At 39.5% G+C, this 23,980-nt stretch overlaps 1 protein-coding gene across 5 annotated transcripts in view; it reads left to right on the forward strand.

Annotated features, from left to right (window-relative positions):
• The window catches only part of LOC131939650 (zinc finger CCCH domain-containing protein 10-like), a 113,997-nt gene extending 112,241 nt beyond the window's left edge, over positions 1–1,756 (forward strand). For all 5 annotated transcript variants that reach the window (XM_059298093.1, XM_059298092.1, XM_059298094.1 and 2 more), the window contains one exon: positions 298–1,756. The gene's annotated coding sequence lies outside the window, so the exon portion shown is untranslated. The remainder of the gene's footprint in view (positions 1–297) is intronic.
• Positions 1,757–23,980: the final 22,224 nt, after the last annotated feature.

The following is a 23,980-nucleotide window of genomic DNA, read 5'->3' on the forward strand; positions in this document are numbered from 1 at the left end:
TTTTCCTTGTTTTTAATTATATCAGGGGGGAGGGGGGGTGTGGTCATGTACTAGAAGGTGAGAGGCTATTTTTCTATCCATGTTTGTTCTTTTATTTACCATGATATTTATGTTGGCCAATGATTCTGGCCATATTTATGTTGGCCATCTGTTTCTGGCCATGTTTGTGTTGCCCATCTGTTTCTGGCCATGATTATGTTGGCCATATGTTTCTGGCCATGTAATATTTTCCTTTAACTTACCACAATCTCCACATCATCTAATTAACCTAATAAGAATGTCATTAATCATCCCCAGGCTCGCCCAACCCCAGCGTTGTTCAGACGCCAGCCTCGCCCCTCTACACGTCTTAATGATTCATTCGTGGGAACCTCCAGTCCAGGCCTGGGGTAGGTTCCTCTACGTGAGTTCATCGTGTGCAGCACATCCGCTCCATAAGGACAACAACATGACCTGATGCTGACCTTCACCCTCCTGGCCGTACGGTCAACACGTGATCCGCGGTCAACACATGCTGCACGTCCAGTTTCTAACGACTGCAGTATGCACCGTGCCGGGTCAATGCAGTTCACTGCTCACACGGCCAATAACAACATGGATTGGAATAGGCTGCTGCTGGTTAGGGAGAGAAAAAAAAACCCGGATTGGAATACGCTGGTAATTATAGTAGTTGGGGGTGATTACTAACATTAGAAACCTGGATTGGAAACATGCTTGGGATAATGTGGGTGCCACAGATGCTGGATAATGTGGGTGCGACGGATGCTGGATAATGTGGAACCCATGGACGCTGGGTAATGCGGTGAGTACTGCTCATTCCCTGAAGAGTCGAGGAGAAAAATCGTTACGGAGATGGACAGAGCGAGACGAGTCATGGCCATCTGCTTCTGTCCCAACAACTAAATTCACGGAGTTTTATAAGATAGTCAGATCAAAATGAATATCGTATGGACATGTTTAACTTTTTTTCTGGCCAAAATCTATTTTTACATTAGAGATTGTACTCATATTTGAAAGAGTTTTTTTTTGTTGTAAATAATTGTATGCCTTTGAGGGTATTAAGGGATTTATGGGCAATCGGGGGCCCTTGATTTAAATTTGTAAAGATTAGAACTTGTCCTTATTGTACTCGTCGATTATGTCCCTTGATGGCCGCAGGTTGAAAGGCGGATAACCGCGATAGGGGAGATAATGTTTAGCGTGATGCGGGCAACCGTCTGGTCTCTAGGCTTTACCCATCTGCCAGTGGGAACTGATTTTATTTTATTACTTTAACCAAATAGTTTTTTTTCAACTTTAAACTCGTGTTTCATTGACATTTGTTTCAGTGTATGTTATGTTACTGATAGAAACCAGATGTTTCTTTTACTTTGGTTTTTTTTTTCTTTCGTTAAATGGTTTGTTTTTTAAATGCATTGATTTCACATTGAATGCGAGATTTTGTTGATAATGAATTTCCAGATATGGTTATATTAGACATTCGCGGTTTTTACGATGTGGAAAATGCTAAATTAGATATGCATACGTATTGTTTTATTTGAGTATTTGTTTGCTTAGATTTTTTTTTTAAATAACAGGATCATTGATTTATTTTTTGTATAATTTAGTCGTATTGTTGATTAGTAATATGGTTGTCGACTACTTTCGACTAGTGAACTTAGTATGGTGTGGGACTCGGTGGATCATTACTGTGGAACCCCAAACAATTTGTTTGGAGAGGTCTTTTTTAAATGCCGTTTAAATATTGGAGGATTGAGGGGGGGGAGGGGGGGGGGGGGTTCCCCATCTATAGCCTAATTGAGTAGAATATGCAAAATGACCACTTAGGCAAACCAAGTTTTCATGTAAGATTTCGTGATACAAAAATAAAGGGCGTCATGTTAAGATATGAGTTGGATTGGGAGAATTACAGTACATTTAATGTAAGAATGTGACGGGTCATAAGGCTTCACGTTCTTGGGTAATATCCAGTTCACTCTATATATGCCATGGTTATAAGTTATCTCTGATCCTCATATTATAATTTTTTAATGTGGATAAATATGCATTGATACATATATATATATATATATATATATATATATATATATATATACATATATGTAAAATATTAAATATATATTATTGTTATAATAAACTGTACAGAAGACAAATGCAGTCTGTCCATTTTTTAAACAAATTACGTTTTAATTTTAAATTTATAACGACACTGAGACAACCTGGTAAAGATCAGAAGTAAAATATCTGAAAAGCAACCAAAAAAAATTATTATTTTCAAAACTAAATTTTTTGGGAGCTACTTTAATAGAAGGTTTTTCTTGTAATTTAGGTTGTTTTTTTTTTTTTTTTTTTTTCTTTTTTTTTGTGTGAAAATGCTGCTTTTGTATTCTGTACAATGGATGTGTTATGAATTCCATGTTTTATTTTAATAAGTTGAAGCATTGAGCCTTTTATTATCAGCTCAAGTGAGATTGAATTACTATAATTACCGAACTGTGGAAATTAAACTGTGCCACGTATATCTGTAATGAACACATTCTAATAATCGTTTTGTAAACACAGTGGATTGAGTTCAGACTGTAAAAAACACCAAAAGCCCAGTTATAACTGTTGACCAATTCCTGTTTTAAAGTTTCGTCTTTGGTTATTTTGCCCATTATTTTCTTATTTCCCTTGATTCGGTCAACGGCAACATTCGCCGTAAAAAAAAAAAGATTATTTCTTAATTCACTGCTGTAGTTTTTCCTTCTGTTTTCTAAACATTTCTGTTGTTGTTGACTCCTTCGATATGTTAAGTATTTTGGCTTTGTCGTAACAACTCTAATTTAAACTTGTTTAAGAAATTATAATGAAGCTACTTGTCTCTTAGCAACAAGATTACGTCATGTGATTTCTTATTTGTTTGTTTTTTTGTTCTCTAACACCATTACTTTTATTTGTTCGTTGTTTCTTTGATTTTTTTTTCAAAGCACGTTATAATAAACATTTAGAATAAAGGACATTGCATTGTAAGACTAGTATTGTTTGGTATTGTAAGGCTGATATTGTCTGGCATTGTAAGTCTGATATTGTCTGGTATTGTAAGTCTGATATTGTCTGGTATTGTAAGTCTGATATTGTCTGGTATTGTAAGGCTGATATTGTAAGGCTGATATTGTAAGGCTGATATTGTCTGGCATTGTAAGACTGATATTGTATGGCATTGTAAGACTGATATTGTATGGCATTGTAAGGCTGATATTGTAAGGCTGATATTGTAAGGCTGATATTGTAAGGCTGATATTGTCTGGCATTGTAAGACTGATATTGTATGGCATTGTAAGGTTGATATTGTAAGGCTGATATTGTCTGGAATTGTAAGGATGATATTGTCTGGCATTGTAAGGCTGATATTGTAAGGCTGATATTGTCTGGCATTGTAAGGCTGATATTGTCTGGCATTGTAAGTCTGATATTGTCTGTCATTGTAAGGCCGATATTGTCTGGCATTGTAAGGCTGATATTGTAAGGCTGATATTGTCTGGCATTGTAAGGCTGATATTGTCTGGCATTGTAAGGCTGATATTGTAAGGCTGATATTGTAAGGCTGATATTGTCTGGCATTGTAAGGCTGATATTGTCTGGCATTGTAAGGCTGATATTGTTTTGCGAGGGGAAAAAATCTGTTTGAAAGGTCAACTGAAGTGCGAGTCTGCTCGTTGAAATGGTAAGGGGAGACAACCACGACCACACAAGTTCGTGAAGAGTTGCGTGGTTTATTAGCGTTGATGACGGTAATTTCTTTGTGCTTCAGGTAGAGAATAGAACGGGGAAGGGGGGAGAAACTCGATGAGGAAATTAGGTCTAAGGCTGAGGCTTGAAACGTTTTACATTCTCCGTGAAGGCCCACTTAGTTGAGATGTTCCTCTGGGAGTAATTTCAATGCGCGGGACAAGGGCGTTGATCCAGGAACTCTGGAGTCGTTGTACTATCGATTTTATTGAGTTCGTTCCCTTGATACTTCTCATCATTTATTTGCAAATACCTGTACTCTACGTGCAAGTTAGATCTCTTATGTTTACAGCTACATAAGTTGTTTCGGACTCAAGAAAGGTGATGAAGTTAGCAGATATAATGTACAATACATATCGTTTTGTTGTATTTAAGCTTTTTTTTTATTATGTAAATTGTTGTTAAGGCTGTATTATACATGTAAATAATGTGTATTACAAAAATTCTTTTTTTTTTTACTTTTCAATGCGCTAGATTATATTACTTCAAAGCTAAAAAAAAAAGTACGGTAAAAATAAATATGTTTTGATTTAATTAACCAGACTGTAAATTAAAACGACATCATATTTGTGATTTGATCGTTGAATAAAATGATATTATGAATTTCAAAACTTTGATGACTGGATTATCTCCCCTCCCTGGTTATATCCCCTGTCCGGCCCAAGTAATCTCCCTTGGACCTCGCCACGCTCCGCCTCACTCCCAGCAAGGGGAGAGAATTATCTTTTTAGATTGATCAGCGTTTGCCTGTTGTCTTTACACGGGGGGGGGGGGGGGGCTGGTAATTCCTGGTGGGGCACCCGAGATTGTGGGGGCTGATGAATCAATGGCGTGACTGCGGCTCATTGCGCGCCCCCTCGGCGCCCATCAGGGCTCACAAGATGCGACCATGATTAGAAAGCGGCGAGTTGCATAATTTATTTCAATTACAACAGGTCTCGTCGTCCCTGGGTCGCGTGCCCCCCCCCCCTTCCCTTTCTCCTCCATATCCCACAACAACATGTTTTTAACTGTGATGTGAACTGAGTGTGATGAAGGTCCCCTACTCCCCACTCTACCTTCCCCACCCCCACCCCCCTTCCCCCACCCCCCCACCCCCGTTGGACTATGTCAAGTGCTCACACACTCCTGGTTAACGAAGGCGGGTCGGTTGTGTACCACGTGGTGTAGGTCGCGTGACCGGATGTGATGTTTGCTTTACACTTTAGGGGGAAAACCAATCAAGAAATTAGACAATCAGTCAACTGACTTCTCCAGCAATCAGTCATCTGACCTCTCCAGCAATCAGTCATCTGACCTCTCCAGCAATCAGTCATCTGACTTCTCCATCCATCAATCAGCTGACTTCTCTAGCGGTTGGGAAATTTCTCCTAGCTCTGTCCTGTTCAAAGGTTTAGAAATAATTACCGGTAACAAGGCTCTTGCAAACGATAGCGTCATTAACATTTTTAACATTTTGTTTTCTCCCTAGAGAAAAACCGACAAATTTTAGACGGAAAACATTTTAAAACCGCCTCAGCAATGATATTTTTTTTTAATATTCATTGCTTAATTTAACCAGAGATTAAAATATGTCGAAATATTTGTCAGCGTTTTATATGATGAGGCCCGTAGAACTCAACAGGGGCGGTAATAAATATCTGATTGCCGTTAACAGAGTTATAGGGTTTGAGTAAAATTTTATTCGTTTTAAAGTTTCAAGGCTCCAGTGACTAGTGTTAAAATAACACAGGAAAATCGAGAATTCGGATCCTGTGGTTGAGTCAGAACAACTGAGTCCACTCAGTTCTGATGGGTACCCGATTCTAATATGAGCGAAAAGTAACATTGAATGAGACTAAACTATCCCACTATAATTTACGGTCAATCACTACACGAACTCATTTTTACCTGGCGTAGTAAACTTCAGAGTTTTCAGGTAACGTTTAAACCGTATCCAACTTATAAAAAATATATTTTAAAACTATTGTGAGGGGTGGGGTGGGTGAGAGAAGTAACCCGGCGTAACGCATCCCTCCCTAGTTTGAACTGGTCATCTTGTGGTCAGTGAGGTTAAGTTGTCTCGGACATTGAATGATTGGCCTGGCCACCCTTGTGGTCCTGATGAAACGACAATGAGGCCACTTCCTGTCGCGGGCCGGTGGGCCTGATCGAAAATTGATAAAGACGAAACGATCTGGTTGTGTTGCAACCTCCACGTCATGGTAGCCGATGTTTCCTAAAGCTGTGCGGTTGCGCGGCCGCGCAGTCATTTTGTAATATATATATATATATATATATATATATATATATATATATATATATATATATATATATATATATATATATATATATATATATATATATATATATATATATATATATCAGGGGTCGGCAACCTGCGGCTCTTTTGATATCAAGATGCGGCTCTCCAGCTCCTTGAACAAATACTAATAATCTTAATAAAAAATTAAATTTTTGAAATAAAAAAAATGTTAGTGGCTCTTTAAAACCAGGGACATTTTGAAAATTGTAACTTTTGGCTCTTCCGCTTCAAAAGGTTGCCGACCCCTGGTATATATGTATATATGTATATATGTTTCTACATATAGATATATTTGTATATATATATATATATATATATATATATATATATATATATATATATATGTGTATATATATGTATATATGTGTATGTATATATATATATATATATATATATATATATATATATATATATATATATATATATATATATATATATATATATATATATATATACTTGTGTGAGACTTTAAGAACACCGCTCACACACAATACACGTTGCATTCTAACTTGTCCCCCTTAGATGAAACGTTGATGGTAACTCAGTTTTAGATTTTATAGTGTTGTTTTTTTTTCTGATACCTTATCCAGTTATTCACTTAGACCAAACAAAATTAAACCCATTCTGCTTTTTATATATCAATATTGATTTTTTGAAGAAGGTATTTCAACACACTTTGGTTCGCTTAATTCTTTAAGTAATTCATTTAAATCCTAATTGATTTAAAATATTTAATTTAAGTCGTATTTTTCAGATTTATGTCTGTATCATAATATTTTTGTTTAAATCACTTAAGTTAATATAACGTCTGATTTATTTTATTTCTATATGTCTGTCGTATGTCCATTCACGTATATTGTATGTACTCGATACTCTTGATATCCATATTGTCAGTGCGGTTACGATTACTATGCTAACTACTACTTTTGTAAATAGCCGTTGTTTTTCTTATGTATTTATTTTGCTTGCCTTTCTTTTTTATTTCTTCATATGAACAAATTTATATTTGTATTGAGAAGATTGTTGTTTAAAAGATTATTTGGAAATAAAAAATGGAATTATTGGCTCTAAATATTTTTTTGTGTTGTGAATTACCAGAAATTTTAGTAATGTAAGATTTTTCTGTTTAGAATAACTAACACGGTGTGTGATTCTGAAATACTGGTGTATAAATAAATAAATAACTTATAAACGAATGGATAATTGCGCCTTGGTAATCCGGGTCGCTAAGCCTGGGCAGGTGAGAAGAGCCAGACGAAGGTCATATATATATATATATATATATATATATATATATATATATATATATATATATATATATATATATATATATATATATATATATATGTGTGTGTGTGTGTGTGTGTGTAACTGAAACAGCATTTACTATTTCGTATTTCGCGCCTTACTAACTTTCCTACCTACGATGTTAAACAGGGATCGAGCGAAAGTTAAAATACAGATCAAGTTTGCATTATTAAAGACACATAAAATATTGGCTAAACTATTTACAGTCAATAGTAGCTGCGTACACTAATAAAGAACTGATTTAAAATGAAATTACATTTTAAAATTGTATGCTATGGGAGAGTGGTTGAACGATTGAATCATGTTTGAAATAAATATCATCCCATTTCAATATTGCCAATCCTGGTCATAATTGCCTGGAGTATCGCGACCGGCAAATCAGCGAGCGCTTTAACCGGCATCCGGTTGATTTCCGGTCTTGCTTGATAGGACCGAGGATTGTTGGAGTTCTTTTCAGTCTCGATGTCGTTTTAAATCCTATTTCAATAATACATAATCTTTTTTTTTAACCTCAATTTTTGGTGCAATTAGCTTCCATTTTCGACCATGTGTAATTAATCCAATACAATGTTTTTCGACAAAACTTTGATTTTTGGGGGTCGTGAAAATAAAAAAAAGAGGAAATAAAATTTTAGCAAATGAGGGATTAAGTAAGGCGGTTGACGTGTCGGGATAGGGGAAGGGGAAACCCGACAGCCACCAGCAGAGAAAGGATTTGCTGGCACGCAATTCTACCACGACACGACGCCATTTGCTTTGATTGGCTCCATCATTACGGTTGGCCAGATTTTTCGACATTTTTTTTTTAAAGTGGTGACACGGAGAGGGTTAACGTTCTGAGGTGTGTGTGTGTGTGAGTATGGTTGAGGGGGGGGGGGTCTGAGGTGTGTGGGGTGGGGGTGAGAGTTCGTGGTGTGTGAAGGGCATTTTGTTGTTTTTTTTTTAGTATTTCTCAGAACTAGAAATCTTTTAAGCTGGGTTGTTTTTTTTTTGTTATTGAAACGCACTTCATCACACAACTGATGTAATCCAGATTAGCTCTCGTAATAAGAGCAGGATTAAAGGAGCACTTTAAACCAGGCATTTTCACAAAGTAACACTTGAACACAGGCATCGGGATAAACATTACAACCAAGTGAAGGTATGCGCAGCCGGATTTGAACAATATGGGACGGCGTGGTCGAACGGTAGAGCGCGTGAGTGCTGACCCGAAAGTCTCAAGTTCGGAACTTTGACTTGGGTCCGGGTGGTTTTATTGAATATACAGAGCTCAGGTGAGTTCCTGACTCACGACAGGAAAAGAAAACGACGCTGTGGATAAATCTTACAACTAAGAGTAGGCTTTTACTTGACATGTAGGCTTTTCCTTGACTTACAAGATGTAAGCTTTTACTTGACTTACAAGATGTAGGCTTGTACTTGACTTACAACATTTATAAGCTGATACATAACTTAAAAAATATGGACATAAAGACGTACCTGATTAACAACTTGTGGGCTTTACTTGATTGACAACATATGGGCTTTACTTGATTGACAACATATGGGCTTTACTTGATTGACAACATATGGGCTTTACTTGATTGACAACATATATGTTTACACTTGACTGAAGACAACAAGCTGTCGAGTCAACCTACAACACCAAACGTGCCAACTCCCGCGCCCCCTTTTTGCGGCAAGTGGTACGGGGGTGGGGCTGCTAATAACAACATAATTACGTTGTGGCCACACCATCACCCTCGTGCTGTTTTCAAGCTAAGTCACGTGATAAGGTCGGCTCAGACGGCCGTGGGCAATGAGAGAGTGAGACACAAACCAAGCGAGGTAATCAATCACTGTAGAGTTATTTCCCTTTTTTTTTCTCTTCCCCCTTGCCTACATGTAAACCAGAAGTATGTGCTTCATCAAGGAAGGCGATTTTTGTGTTCATCAAAGTCAGTTCTCTGAAACGTGGTTTAAATTAATTAATTAATTGTAATTAGCAAAGTGTAAAGACGGCTGAATATGATTCCACTTAGCGCAAAAAAAGCATTTGAGTGGTCTAGCGGTAGAGAGCTGTGACCGTCCCTGTGCATTGTGCTGTCCACACTATCTCTTCATATGCCGAGGTCACAGAAACAAGTGAACTCTACTTCACTTGCCCTATAGACCGTCAGGTTTGAAAGGGGACTTAACATTTTCTTACCTCGGCCAACTTAGTCATTTCGCCTTCTAACCTCTAAAACTGCGCGCTTGCGCGGCCGCGCAGTAGTTTTGAACCTTCCGCGAAGTCATTTTGTAAAATACATTTATCCTAGTAAAAGATTTTTAGAACACCTCACAAACAAATTACAAGTTGCACACTAGCTTTTTCCCATTAGAGAGAATTTTACAAGTTCTAACCCCCCCCCCCCCCCCCACCCACCAACTACCCCCACCCCAGGACCAACCAACTGAAACAACGATTTTTTCCTTGCGTCAGAATAAGTCAAACAATTATTTTAAAATTTTAATAACAACAAGCTGTTAAATAGACAAAAAAAAAAGAAAATCAACATAATTTTTAATCTTTAAATATAATGCTAAAAATTAAACCTCCAGAAATCTACTCAATAATTTTTTTGTGCCTTGATTGTTCACTGAGGCTTCTATCTCCAGACCACCGCCTTCCCTGACCAGCAATCAAGCCTCTACTGTCATCACGAGACAATTTTAACCTTTAAAAAAATGCCACGCCCAGCTGTCCTAATTAGGTTATTAATTTATAATCGACTGACATTTTGTAATGAGAACAAAAAAATCTATTGCTAATCAGTTTGGAACGAATTTTGTATGCCGGTACCGCCCTTTATTTCTGCATGAGGACTGAGGAATCGCTGAGATGGAAAATGAGGGAGGTATTATTAGACCTTTTTTTTTTCTTTTTTGGGAAATGTTAAATTAGACTAAATTGGCTCAAAACACACGGTTGTGGGTACAAGTTTGTTAATTAAAATTTCGATGACATTTATTGATTGGGTGTCATTTTAATTATTGGATGGGGTTTCATTAAACTTCGCTTGACTGAATTTTTTTTAAATCTTTGATTTGAGGTTGATTTTAAGAATAAAGTTGAGTTAAGAAGGATTAAATTTCAATTAACCTTTCGCATTTTACTTTTTTTACCGATTATTATTATTTGGTTGATTTTTTAATCCTTATTGGTCTTCTCTCGAAGTAGAAATATTTAGGATTTAAAAAAAAAACGAAAAAAAAAACCCACCACTACGAATTTATTAATTTAGGATGTTTGAAAGTGCCCTGCTTCAAATTGATTAGTTTAGCATGCCTGAAAGTGCCCTGCTTCAAATTGATGAGTTAATTAGCAATCACCAAGCTGTGCTAACCACGCGTGACAACCAACCAATCGTTGCAGCGGGCATGAAATATGCACCATGCATCAGTTATGTGACATGCAGCGTTTCTTCCAGGCATCTATTCGCCCCCCCCCCCCCCCCACGAACGAAATAGAATTTATATAGAAAATATATTTTTTTTACCAGTGTCGTCGTCCTCCCCCCCCCCCTTCCATGAGAAGAAAGTCTGGAAGAAACACTGATGACATTGCCTTGTAGACACCATCTAGCTTCTTGCACAGTGGTTTTTAACCTGGCTTCGATCGAACCCAAGGGGTTCTTTGCCCCCCCCCCCCCCCACGAACGAGATAGAATTTATATAGAAAATATATAATTTTACCAGTGTCGTCCCCCACCCCCTCCCTGAGAAAAAAAGTCTGGAAGAAACGCTGATGACTTTGCCTTGTAGACACCATCTAGCCTCTTGCACGGTGGTTCTTAACCTGGCTTCGATCGAACCCCAGGGGTTCTGTGATTAAATCTTAGGGGTTCGGCGAAGTTCAAGACATTCACCCGACTTAGATTCACAATCGCATCTTATCAGTGCGGACGATACAACTAATAAGAAGGGTTCGGCGATAGTGCTTATGAGAATGGTTGGGTTCGGTACTTCTAAGAAAGGTTAAGAACCACTGGTGTAGCATTAAAGTAAAGGGTGAACCATGTGTATTATTTTGTGTGTGTGGGGGGGGGGGGGGCGTGCAAAACCCATAGTTCTACATACGAACAGATTCACAAAGATGGAATTGATTATAGGGTTGTTGTGTCCATACGATGATGTTTTAACATGACGCAAAAAGATGTCAGTAAACTGCTGGTGACTTGAAAATCTCAGTCACTTTTAGTGGTCTAAAAAAATTTGAAATCAGGGATTTTTTAAAAGTATATTTCTGTATCGAATTTTGAATTTCAGTTATATAAAAAAATCGAACTGGAATATAAAATTCACTTTAAAAAAAAAACTCTAAAACTTAAAAACGTAAGTAATTATTGAGCGTATAAATAAGTAGAAAAAGAATTTTTAGTTAAAATTTATAGCTCTAGTCTAGACAAACATAAAAGGTTGATTTTCTCGTTGGAGATGGAATCATGACGATATCTAAGAACGGCCTGTATTTGTATTAAATAGGATTTATGACTAAGATCCCGTAGGTACTGTATAGCACTCAACGACATATTCATAATAAAAAACATACAAAGCTGTTATATTATAAATGACACGCTAAAAAGGTAAAGCTGTTAAATAATCTGGCATAGTAGCTTTATTATGCGGTTACCTATAAAAGTTAGTAAAGTTGCCTTTTCAAACCTGACGGTCTATAGGGCAAGTGAAGTAGAGTTTCTGTGACCTCGGCATACGATGGGGTAGTGTGGTCAGCACTATGCCCAGTTGCCTTTACTTTCCCTAACGTTAGTTAGGTACCCATCAGAGTTGGGTGGACTCAGGGACGGTCTATTGATTTGAACTGGAATTGGAACTCGAGACTTACGACGGTTACATATAGTGAATTAGATTCTAAAATTTTAAAACCATTTATAGCAGAAACAATAAATGCGAGATAAATAACAAAATATAGTCAGGGAAACAAAAAAAAATTTACTTGAACCTCACATCAGTTATTCCAGTTTTAGAGTAGGTCTACTTAAAAAAAAAATATAATATGACTCAATTTGAATGTCGTTAAAACATTAGCTGATTACTGCGAGAACTACCAACAAACATCCGAATTGACATTAGCAATCATAGAGCTGTTGCGGGGATAATGTAATCAGGCGCCCAGCAAAAGATATATTATGAACTGAAGACTTCGGGTTAGCAATAGGGCTGGTAAGTAGGTCAAACCACAGTTCTATGGCTCATGCAGGTTTTATTGAGCCGTAGAACTGGTTGGTGACCTACTTACCAGCCCTATTATTGTGAGCACTTTCACGCGACCAAGCCTTCCACTATTTCTAGTCCCATATGCAAGAAAAACTTCTAAACTTCAGTTGTTTGTTACTAACACAAACATGCAACATATCCAAGAAAGATGTTGGTGAATTATTCTATACAAAGTATAGATAATAAGAGCGTACGCTTGCCACATTCTCATGGTACATTACGTCTGCCAATTTACTCACCACATTGGAGAAAATTTGCATTTCTCGATTCAAATGATAAATTATTTAAATTAGCTAACAAAAATAAATCGTTGTCTTCATTTTACTGGAGTTATCTTGGCATGCGGTCGATAAACACGTCAGAACGAATTGTTTACGGTAATAATTCGGTAGTAATTTCAGGAATAAAAGAAGAGTATTGGATTTTAAAATAAAATTTTGTTGTAGTTATTTAAGTTGGATTTCATAACAACGAGGGTTTTCAAGACAGATGCACAGCCGCATATACATACATGTAATATATATAATATAATATATGTGTGTATGAGTGTGTGTGTTTGTGTGTGTGTGTGTTTGTGTGTGTGTGTGTGTTTGTATGTGTGTGTGTGTAGAGAGAGAGAGAGAGAGAGAGAGAGAAAGAGAGAGAGAGAGAGAGAGTATGTATGTGTATAGCGTGACAATAAAGAGATATAGTAACTAACTTATTTTTAAAAAACACTTTAGACTAGAGTGTAGGGCCTATTATGTGGATTATAGAGGTATACACTTTCTTTCAGAGTGCATTTACTATTGAGGGCTGGACTTGGACTTGGACTAATTATTAGTCATAACCATCAAATTTAATTATTATTTTACCATTTCAGAATTACAGGGGAGCACTCTCCATTTTAGTTTAATTGACCTTCAATAAAAAAAAATTCATGTAAAAATCACTCAACCGTATCAATCAGGACAACAAATTTTAATTTCTCCAAATAACGCGACATTTTTCCCCCTAGTAATTACAATAATAACATTATTTCACATTTCCATCCTTGAGGTCCAATACGATTTAGTCAAGCGTGAAGCGACCAAAAAAAAAACGACAATTATTATTGCTGTTGAATTGATTCCACCGCTGATTCAACCAACCCAGCGCTTTTTTACAACACCGTTATTCGACAGAGAATTTTGTCTTTGATTCGCGACGTTGACGCCAATGCACAAAAACGAACGAATGTATTTTTAAGTGCTGTCCACAAATTGACGACTAATCAAAGGCGAACAATTTCGCATCGACTTAACCTGTCAATCGATTGCCCTCCCCTGGAAGTCTATTTTTAGAAATCAATCACAATCGAAAAGAATAGAGTAACGGAATATACAAAACAATAGCGCAAGGGAATTTTTTTTTAATTTTAAAAATTGTGTTTCAATTTACCACAACGAGACCCAGCCAGTAAAGGAGAGTGAGAGTGAAAAGTTGGAGAGGACACACACACGTACTTATACGTACTTACACAAACACACACACACACAAAGATATATATATATATATATATATATATATATATATATATATATATATATATATATATATATATATATATATATATATATATATGTAACGAGACTATTTGCCTGTAGTGCCAAATGTTAACGAGTTCTGCTCGACAACGCCAAATGTTACCGAGTCTAACCACTCATTCTACACAACATCGACCACAGTATAGATACTCGAAGATGCAGGTTCGCTATTGATCCTTTTATTACATGAATCAAAGAAATGCTTCACAATAATATAATGAATCAAAAGGAATGCTTCACAATAATAGTCTGAATCAACTGACCCCCAACAGTCCTCACTAGTCTTCACATAACTGAATGCACATGTCTATCGTCCTTCTTAACACAATACGGCTAACCCGTTCAATAACCAACTTGATACTGCCACACTGACTGACTGATCGAGAGAGAGAGCCACACCCCGCGAGCTCAGCCGTCGCCTTCCTATATATCCCCTTCGTATTCGTAATCGTATTCGGTTCTATCATAATCGTAATCGTAATCGATTCTAATCGTTGCATCAGAATGTTAATTACGCCGCTTCTGTCGTACAGTCCGATTTAATAAGCCATCTGCATCCTGTCACATCAAAGTTGACAGACCGTATTGCGTTCTTATCGTATCGCTTCCCAAGATACTACGCCTTGGCTTTCTGATCGTTATCAGCCAACACCTGCGTTATTGCATCAGTCGTGTCAAAGTTGACAGCGCTGTACTGCGTTCTTATGTCTCTGGTAACTTCCCCTAGTTACATCCACCCCTGCCTTTTTTTGTGTGTTATCAACCACAAACAACGCTTGGCAGGTGCAGTCCTTCAAAGTCAATCGCACCACCGTAAAAAAATTTATTGTTCCACTCACTGTCAATGTCGTCACATTCGTATAAGATTGACCGTTATCCCTATTTCACATATCAAATGTGTCTACATCATCTTCCTCAGACACAAAACAGTTCTAGAATTCACATCCACCTTTTTTCGTTTGGTGCCTTCACCAGTTCACTTGTATGACTTTTTGAACAGTCTGTTCTCATACCAGCGCGACCATGAAAGAATTGATGGTTGCTGACAAAAAATTTCGTATTCTTTCTGTTTCTCAAACTTCTCCGCGGACCACTTATCTGATGGTCTACTGTCTCTCTGCTTCTGGGAGGAACGGGATCCTCTTCGTTGCCGTTATCCTCCACTTGTGTATCGCTGTTGTTCTGTTGATGGTGACATGGTTCCGGGATGGGTATGTGAATTTCCGTTATAGTTTCCGGTTCCCTAATTGTCTTGGGTTTCCTTGTGTGTAACTGCTCTTCTTGACTATGACAATATTTCTTTAATTGAGCAATATTCGCCCACCGATCCGGTTTGGTGTGATCGATGGGTCTTATCTTAAAGGGGCCACCTGCTACTTTAGGCATCTCCACGACTTGCCATATCTCCTGTCCCCAGAGGTCGTGGATTTTGTTTCTGCCTAACGGGTGGCTACGCAGTAATACCCTGTCGTTCAGTTTGAGTGGCGGGTCCTTTGTCTGTACCGGCGGTTCCCTTCGCCGTGCTTCATGTTCTAGTCTTTCCTGTACTACCTTGTACATTTCTCTAATTCGTCTCATATGTTCATTCACATATTCCAGTGCAGTGTATGAGCCAGTCATACTCTCCTTTTTTTCCTAGGAACAAGTCAAGAGGGAGTCGAGCCTCCCGTCCGAACAGCAACATGTGTGGCGAAAAGCCGGTTGTGGCATGGGGGGTGCAGTTGTATAGATATACCAACTCTGGGAGAAAATCAGGCCAACGTTTTTTCTGTTCAGGTTCTAGGGTACGCAGCAAATCATGCATGCTGCGGTTGAACCGCTCGCACTGTCCGTTTCCTTTCGGATTAAATGTGGTTGTTCTAGATTTGTTGATCCCGTAGTGGCTGCACAGTTGGTTAATTACTTCTGACTCAAAGGCCCTTCCTTGGTCAGAGTGTAATTGTCTTGGTATGCCATATTTGATGAACCAATGTTCTATTAAGACCTTTGCCACTGTTTTGGCAGTCTGATCTCGTGTGGGCACCGCCACAGTCCATTTGGTGAATACATCAGTCATTACCAACACATGTTCCGTCCCATCCGATGATTGCTCCAACGACGTAAAGTCCATAGCCACAATCTCTAGTGGTTTTGTCGCTAGTAGGTGTCCTGATGGCTGTCTCATTTTGACAACTGGCATTTTCGCATGCTGACACCTCACACAAGCCTCACAATGGCGTTTGACCTCCATTTCCATATTGGGCCAGTAACACCTCCGTCGTAATATTTTGTGCGTCCTGTCCTGACCCTGGTGTCCTGCCCTGTCATGTGCCAACCTTAGCACTTCTTCTCGTAATTGTCCAGGCACCACCACCTGGTGTATTGTCCCATCAATTTGGTCATGAATTCTCCGCATGAGAACACCATCCTTTATACTGAGACGGTCCCACTGACTCAGTATTTTCTTTGTTTCTCGACCAAATTGTTCTCTTTCCCTTCTTCCTGGGAATTTTTGTTCCTGGACGTGTTTCAACAGCGGCTGTAAGCCACTATCCGTTCTCTGGGCATCTCTTATCTCTTTGTGATTAAGGCAATTAAAATCACTAATGTCCATATGTCCGGGCTCTGTGGATATGTGCTCCACCCCGGTCTGTCCGTTTTGCATCACTTGCACCCCGTGAGGGATATCTGTTGACGCTCTGACCTCACATATTCCTGTCAGCGTTTCTTCCTCATCGCCCGGTCTCTCGTACGGATTCCTTGATAAAGCGTCCGCATTGCCATTGGACCGCCCCGGGCGATATTTTATCTCCAGGTCAAAGAGTGCCAATTCTGCTGCCCATCGCTATTCGATGGATCCCAACTTTGCTGTCTTTAGGTGACTCAAGGGGTTATTGTCAGTGTATACCACACATTTAGCACCTAATAGATAGTCCCTGAATTTTTCAGTCACAGCCCATTTTAATGTCAAAAGTTCTAGTTTCATGGCGCTGTAATTTGTCATGTTCTTCTCTGATTCCTTCAGAGCTCGACTGGCATACGCAATAACCCTGAAACCTTGCTTTTGTTGTTGTGATAGCACAGCTCCCAGACCTTTAGAGCTGGCGTCAATTTCTAGCCGAAATGGTTTGTCAAAGTCCGCGTATCCTAATATCGGCGTCTCTGTCAAAGCCTTTTTCAAGAGCTTAAACGAGTTCAGGCATTCATCAGTCCATATTTCACCTATCAGTTGTGTTTTGCCTTTCTTTTTCTCCTTACTGTGTTTCTTTGTCATTTTGTTTACCAAGTCATGCAACGGTGCGGCAATTTTTGCAAAACCAGGTACAAATTTTCTATAATAGGAAGCAAAGCCCAAGAATGATCTGACCTCTACCGTGGTTGTTGGCTGTTTCCATTCTTTAACAGCTGCAATTTTATCTGGGTCAGTGGCGATGCCATCCGACGAAATCACATAACCCAAAAAACGTACCGATTTCAGACCGAAGCCGCATTTGTCTGGGTTCAGCTTTACTCCTATCTCCCTAAGACGGAGAAACACTTGTTCTAATCTTTTTAGATGGTCCTCCCAAGTTTTTGAGTAAACTAGTATATCATCCAAGTACACCAACATTATTTGAAATAGAAAGTCACTCATAGCACTCTGCATTACTCGCTGGAATGTAGCAGGCGCATTAGTTAGACCAAACGGCATACGGGTCCACTCGTACAGTCCCAGTGGAGAAATAAATGCAGTCTTATGTTGATCGTTGGGGTGCATGGCCACTTGGTGGTAGCCGCTAGCCAAATCCAAGGTAGAAAAAAATCTTGCTCCCCCCAACGCATCAAGACATTCATCAATACGAGGCAAGGGGAATGCATCCCTTCTTGTGATATTGTTCAATTTCCGGTAATCACAACACAGTCTTATCTCCCCTGACTTCTTTTTTACCACTACTATCGGTGCCGCATACGGGCTAGTGCTGGTTGTAATAATTCCCTTTTTTAGTAGATCGTTCAGGTGTGCTTTCACCGCCGAGTAGTGACTTGGTGGTAATCTTCGATAAGGTTGCGCCACAGGCCTGTCCTGTAGTAAGGGTATCTGGTGTTTTATTACTTCCGTGTAACCCAAATCACCCTCGTACGAGGCAAATATATCCCTGTACTTATTCAGCAATTCATTTAGTTTTGGGTCCTCAGTTTCCGGGAATGTATATGATCGGCCATCCTCTTTCTTCACCTCGGCCGTCACATTGACCGACCTAATTGTTACTTCATTACTGCTGGTATTGCTCAGTTCGATGCACTGTGCCGACCTTAGTACCTCGACGTTCTGTGGTACTCCTACCAGAGTATTAGGCGGTATAAAAATTTCCTCATCCAAAACATTTGCCACTAATCCTTGAACTAGTCCATTTTCCGCTGATGTGTATGTCCGCAGTAACACGACGCCTGCCCTCAGTGCGGCGCCACATGGTTCTATCATCACATCACCATTCACGCTTCTATCACCAATTTGTAATGTGATTGCCTTGACCGTGTTTGCCGGGACTGATATCCTTCCTCTGGTCTTGGCAAACCTGGCCAACTTGGATCCCCGACCTGGTGTGGTCGATCCGACAATATTTGTAAGAAATTCTGGCAACTGGCCAAGAATATTCATGCCCAACAGGCAAGGTATATTTGACACATTTGTCTCTAGGTTGTGTTTCGTAACGAACACCCCAACCTGCTTCAACCTATGTCCCGCCACCACGACATCCGCCAGAAAATAACCACAGTATGGAATGGTTAGTCCATTAGCTGCCGTCAGGCGCATGCATGTGTCAGACCTCAACCTATGGTCTTTTCCTTTCATCCATTTGGTGTAAAAATTTTCCGTAATTGTCGTCACCTGGGAGCCTGTATCCACAATTGCCTTCACCGCGATGTCCCCAATCGTAATCACCATTTCGGGACAGACTCCCATCATTTTGTTTCTTGGGCCATAACCTCGCCCCTCTGTAGCCTGGCCCTGCCTTACAGAGGACGACCGTTTCCCTGACAGTACCGTGCCATATGTCCGGGTTGTGAACAGGACAAGCAAATTGGTCGACCGTCAGCCGTCCACCGGAGCGATGGACCGGCGGGTCGCGGCCGTCCAACCTGTCTCTGTTTTGTCCCATTCTTTTCCTGATTCTCAGCTGTTGACCTGCTTTCTAACCTCTCCAATCGTTGGTCAACCTTATCCAGGTGGGCCAACAGTTGAGCCATCATGGTTTCCACCGTGCCGGTCCCTGTGGGTGGGGATTGTTTATGTTCCGGCACAGAGACTTTGTCCACCGAACAGTTCGATTGGTCCTCATCCTCGGACCTGCGGATCGCTGAGTTCCTGACCTGAAGGAAGGTCAACTGCGGGTCTTTGTGGACCTCCTCTTTCAACTCTCTCCTTAAGATCGGGGTTGCTAGCCCCTCGATGAAATGGTCCCTCAGTAGGCGTACATCAATGTCAGGTGTTTTGCCCTTTACCGAATCAAAGGCCCTGTTCATTCGGTGTGAATACTCCATCACACTCTCCGCCATTCTCTGCTTTAAGCCTACGAACCCCGATAGCAGTTGCGATCCCGACCGTCTCTCCCCAAAGGTCTCCATAATTAGATCCAGCACCTTATCTGGATCTGATTGGATGGTTTTATCGTGGCATTTGACCTCTGCCCTAACCGTCTCTCCTATACTGCCCATCAGCAGTCTTAATCTTTCCTCTGGTGACATGTGTCTCGAGGCCCAGGCCGCTTTGACCTCTTCACTGAACCTGTTGGTTAAAGCTGGATCACCGTCCCCGTAAAATTTGTTAATGTGGGACTCTCTGGGCAGGACCACAATATGGGTCTGCTTCTCGTCCAGAGTAGACATTTTATTCCTTGAGTAATAAAAAGAGTTCTTTCTTACCGTGTGTGTATGAAAAATTTTCCTCGTTCCTCAATTTTCACTGTTCCTGAATGTCCGAATTCACACACACACGAAACACAGTTATGAACAAGGTTGACTATGGGTGCCTCAAGCGGCAAGTCTCGTTGAATTCATCCTGTCCGCAGCGCCAAATGTAACGAGACTATTTGCCTGTAGTGCCAAATGTTAACGAGTTCTGCTCGACAACGCCAAATGTTACCGAGTCTAACCACTCGTTCTACACAACATCGACCACAGTATAGATACTCGAAGATGCAGGTTCGCTATTGATCCTTTTATTACATGAATCAAAGAAATGCTTCACAATAATATAATGAATCAAAAGGAATGCTTCACAATAATAGTCTGAATCAACTGACCCCCAACAGTCCTCACTAGTCTTCACATAACTGAATGCACATGTCTATCGTCCTTCTTAACACAATACGGCTAACCCGTTCAATAACCAACTTGATACTGCCACACTGACTGACTGATCGAGAGAGAGAGCCACACCCCGCGAGCTCAGCCGTCGCCTTCCTATATATCCCCTTCGTATTCGTAATCGTATTCGGTTCTATCATAATCGTAATCGTAATCGATTCTAATCGTTGCATCAGAATGTTAATTACGCCGCTTCTGTCGTACAGTCCGATTTAATAAGCCATCTGCATCCTGTCACATCAAAGTTGACAGACCGTATTGCGTTCTTATCGTATCGCTTCCCAAGATACTACGCCTTGGCTTTCTGATCGTTATCAGCCAACACCTGCGTTATTGCATCAGTCGTGTCAAAGTTGACAGCGCTGTACTGCGTTCTTATGTCTCTGGTAACTTCCCCTAGTTACATATATATATATATATATATATATATATATATATATATATATATATATATATATATATATATATATATATATATATGTATATATATATATATATATATATATATATGAAGTTCATATAAAGAGAGCGTCAGGAACCTTGACGCCTTCCCCAACTGGTGCCAGATCCATATTAGAGCTGAATGGACTCAGGGATGTTCTGCCAAATCTTAAACGGTCAAGCACAGGAGCCGATATGAAGAAATCGTGTGCACCACCATTTATGGATGACCCCCGAAACCCACAGTTATCTAACTAGATAACGGGTAGTCTAGTAATATATAAGGTTCTATAGTAGCTTTTGTTTTTAATATTGAGCTCTAGAATATATATCTTTTTTAAGGCAAAAGCCCGAAGTCGTCCAATACGCGTAATATCATCTCCCAGTTGGCGGCCAATGTCCGACATTTTTTATCTATTTTAGACATTTGCGGTCCAGTTCGCAGACTGGCCTGGATCGACTGGCCAAAGTCCGAATTGCTTTTTTGTTTGAGACATCGACCATGGACCAGCCAATGTGTGCATTGACCACTTTACCGGCCATGACCGTAACATGAATAATGGCGTTTACCTTTTTAAGGGGAAACAACAATAAATTGATTTACTCATAAATATACTTATAGCAGTTGCGTCCCTTACTTTGTTGTTGTATTCTATTTTAAAAGCTTCTGTAACACAACACTAAATACGTAGGCCTACTATAATTAATACTAATACTATCAGCAAACTACCGAAACCAAAAGTGCTTTGGTTATACTCTTTTATCTTAATGTAAACCCTAAATAAACTCTTAGCTTTTATTTTTACCACTGATGTCAAGTTTATCAGACCTCCCTTAACAACATAACATGCAAGGCCTATCTGCAGTGGCGTAGCGAGGTCGGGTGTCACCCGGTGCGGCACTTAATGGTGTCCACCCCCCCCCCCCCCCCCCCCCCCCCCGAGGCGTAGCGACTCTTCCCGGGGACAAACTTTCAAATATTAGATTTGCACCCCCCCCCCCTTCAAACTTTCGATTAGCACCCCCCTCAAGTTTTCCTCTATATATTTTGCTATTTTTTGCCTTGGTGTCACCCCCTAAATCGTTTCACCCGGTGCGGTCAGCACCCCCCCCCCCCCCCCCCCCCCCCGCTACGCCTCTGCCTATCTGCGACTTATTCCTGTCAGAAATCATTCTGATAACTTTCACAGAACGGAGTCAAACTACTATCACAGTTTTCTCATGCATCTCGACATGGGGTTATTACCTTCCCCTTTCCCCATCTCACGGAGCACAGCCACCGATCTCCTCCCCCGCCCCCTCCCCCCACGGACGAAAGGTGTAGTGAGTAATGTTAGACATTCTGTTACGGTACGGTTTTTAAATGTATTCATACATAATTTTACCAAAGTGTTGCCATCAGTGTTTCTTCCAGACTTTTTTCTCCGGGGGGGGGGGGGGGGGGCACTTGAAATTTTCGGGGGGGGGGCGGTAGACTTTCTTCGGGGGGGGGGGGGGGGGGGGACACTGTTAAAGGTATATATTTCATCTATAAATTATATACATTTCATTTCGTTCGGGGGGGGGGGGGGGCGGTAAAAAAATTTCAAGGGGGGCTTTGCCCCCCCCCCCCCCCCGAAAAGATGCCTGGAAGAAACTCTGGTTGCCATAAGATAATCATATAGTAGGGTCCGGTGTAGGCCTAAATTTTTTTACTCAACTTGCTTACGAAATATATTTAATCCTTACTAAAATAAGGATGTATAAATACAAGGTAGCAAGAGATACATAACTGATGTGATATTACAAACTACAGGTTTTGTGGCGATGCATCTGTAACGGTTTGGGGGGGGGGGGGGCTTTTGTCTAGAGAATTGTGATATAACTGTTATATAATTTTAATAGAATAGTAAATACGTTTGCGATTGTTGTATAATATATACTGTATGATTCCAAACAATCAATGCAGAGTAACCTACTACATAGATCTAGTAAAACTATAAAGAATAAAATTCTACAATAACTAACTAATCAGTCCAATAACAAAAATCAGCTGCCAAAATACTCCTGTCTCATAAATGGGCTAAACGGTTATATAGCCTACGGTTGTTGTTTTTTTTTTACAAGTAGGTCGTGAACTTGAGTGAGGTCAACAGAGATATTCAGCTACGAACTCACAAATATTCAACCACCTAAAAACAACATTAAGGCTAGTTATCCTCAGATTTACACAGCTTTCACGCTTAAGTATGAGATGTTTTGTAAATAAATTTAATTTCAAATATTTTTTAAGCATATTAAGTCGTCTGTATTAATTAATCTTCAGAACTAGTTTTTATCGCGAAATCTATTTGCTGTAGTTAGGTTGTTTACCAATAATATCCCCAACCCGACTGTTCTTTGTGTGCTGTGATCAAAATACTTTCGTTGTAAAATAAGGTAATATGCATTTTATAAAACAATTATGATCACACCTTAGTTGATATGCATTCAAAAGAAAATAGCACAAAATTATTTTTTGTTGTATTTTGAGCAGTGCACTTGTAAAAAATGCATATTCGTGTGAATAAAGCTGAAGGATTGGTTCACTTTTTCTGTTTTTCACGACTTCCCTGCTCACTCAGCAGAGCTATTTTTATTTGTGTGTGTGTGGTTGTGTTACTCATTAACGCTGAGTAACAATCTAAAGCGTGTAACCCTTTTCATATACGTTTTTATTAGCCCTCTTTTTTTTTTCAATTGTTCTAGTAGTTTCTAACCTCAGAACACTGACATCAGTACATCCAAGTAGAATCTACAAAACAAGATTTCAAAGAACCATAACGTGTTTTTAATATTTGGCCAACAAAATAATTAGGTAGGACTAAAATTCCTCTAATCTCTAATAGTGATACTAATGATGATCATGTTGCAATTAAATTAATTTACATTACAGTTTTCTAGTTCTAGACTAGACACTGTTTTCTATATACACCAACTAACCCTACAACCTAGTGTCATAGTCCTAGCTTACACTTACATTGCA

The sequence above is a fragment of the Physella acuta genome, unplaced genomic scaffold (genome assembly GCF_028476545.2).
Source record: "Physella acuta isolate Inbredline_101_S28 unplaced genomic scaffold, ASM2847654v3 ptg000286l, whole genome shotgun sequence".
Classification (NCBI taxonomy): domain Eukaryota; kingdom Metazoa; phylum Mollusca; class Gastropoda; family Physidae; genus Physella; species Physella acuta.